The sequence below is a fragment of the Panthera onca genome, unplaced genomic scaffold (genome assembly GCF_046562875.1).
Source record: "Panthera onca isolate mPanOnc1 unplaced genomic scaffold, mPanOnc1 haplotype 2 h2.h2tg000196l_path, whole genome shotgun sequence".
NCBI classification, from domain to species: domain Eukaryota; kingdom Metazoa; phylum Chordata; class Mammalia; order Carnivora; family Felidae; genus Panthera; species Panthera onca.
Window position 1 is genome coordinate 125626 of NW_027675836.1, and position 1875 is coordinate 127500.

A 1875-nucleotide genomic window follows, 5' to 3' on the forward strand; every position below is an offset into this window, starting at 1 on the left:
TCTGGCGGGTCCCGATGGGGGGGACGAATTGGGTGGGGGGCGGTGCGCCCTTGGTGAGAAAGCCTTCTCTAGCGATCCGAGAGGGTGCCTTGGGGTACCGGAACCCCCCAGTCGCTGCCCCCTCCTGTGCGCGTAGTGGCCACCTGTGTCAGGGTGACTGCATGCCCTTGTGCGTGTTAGGCGGAGCCTTCTCTCCCGCGCGAGAGGAGGTCTGTCGGCCCCGCGGTGGGGCCGAGCGCCGCTCTTCGCCTACCGCGGCCTGCGCCTCCCCCCTCTGAGTCGGGGGAGGGTCCCGCCAGGCCTGGCCGGTGTCCGGTGCCGGGGCCCGTGTGCCTCGGGCGTGTGGTGTGCGAGCGCGCGCGCACGCGCGCGGCGTCCCCCCGCCTCTCCCGTGGCGGTGTGTGTCCCGAGGGGCTTGGGGCGCCCCTGCGCGCCCCGCCCCCCCCTTGCGCCGCGCGAGCGGCGGCTGTCTCCCGCCCGCCTCCCGTTCCGGGCTTTGCCGCTGGCGGGTGGCGCGCGGGCGCGGGTCGGGGCCGCGCCTGGCTTTGGGAGGCGCTTCCCTGGGGCGTGGCTCCGGGATGGACCGAACGGATGGAGGTTGGAGACGGGCTCCCGCGGCGGGGGTCCCGTGGGTCCGGACCCCAGCGCTGTGCGTTGTGGGGGGGGGGCCTGGCTCGTGGGGAGGCTCGCTAAGGGTGCTGAGGCCGGCTGGCGCCGCGGGCGTCGCGGGACCGCCCTCGTGCTGGTGGCGGTGGGATCCCGTGCATGTTTACCCGGTGGCCCGGCTCGCGTCTCCGTTGGCGCGCCCTTCCCCGAGCCCGTGCCCTCCTCCGCGCACGCGCTGTCTGGTCCTCGCTTCGTGCGTGCCCCCTCCCCGCAGCCTCCGGCCCACCTTCCGTTCTGTGCTGCTTTTGGTTCCCACCCTGCCTCGGCTTGGACGACCGAGCGCGCGTCCGCCTCTTCTCCTCTCCCTCCCCCCGTCACCGTGTCGGGACCGAGACCAGGCCTCGCCGTTTGTCGGGTGCCCGCCCCCCGCCTTGGGCCGCTGTGGCTCTTGGGGGGCCGGGTCCCGGGCGGAGTGCTGTCGGCCCCACTCGCGTGTGAGTGAAGGAAGGGGGGGAAGAAGAGAGAAAGGGGCGCCGGCTGCGCGCGTCGGGGGTCCGGCCGGGGTGGGTGGGGCGCGGTTGGTGGGTCGCCGCGCGTGCGGGAGAGCGTTCCAGGGGCCGGTCGCGCGGCTGCTGCGGGTGGCAGGGCCGGAGGGCCCTCTGCGAGGGTTTGCCCCCAGGGTTCGCTGAGGGGGGCGGGCCGCGTCGGCGTCCGGGGGTGCCACGGGACCGCCCTTGTGCTGGAGGCCTCGGGCGGTGGGACCCCGTGCGCGCCCCGGTGGCGACTTGGCTCTGCTCCCTCGAGGCGTCTGGTTTGGAAACCCGTGTGGGGCTCCTTTGCCGTTGGGCCCGCGGCCCTGTTTCCCCGTCGCTCTTCGCTGGCGCCTCGCTGCCCTTGCCGCCAGGCGGTCCGTGTCGTGGCCTCCTCTGTTCGGTTACCAAACCCGGTGGCGCGCTCTGGTGTGTGGGCGCCTCCCAGGCCCGCTGCGGCCTCCTCTCCGTGTCCGCCGCCACCGTCCGGCCCGGCGGCGGTGTTGTGTGCAGACGGGGGGGATCGTCCGTCCCCTTCCTCCGCCGTGCCCCCACCCCACCCCCCGCTCTGGCGCGCGCGCGCCTGGGCGTGGGCCGGGTCTCGGCTCGTCCGTCGTTGGCTGCCCCGCGACCGCGCGCCCGCCCCCCCCGGTGGAGGGGTGCCCGGGTCTCGGCCCGGCCCCCGCCCCGCGTGAGCGTGTGCGCCGGCCTGCTGTGGCAGCCTCGGCGCGACCTGTCC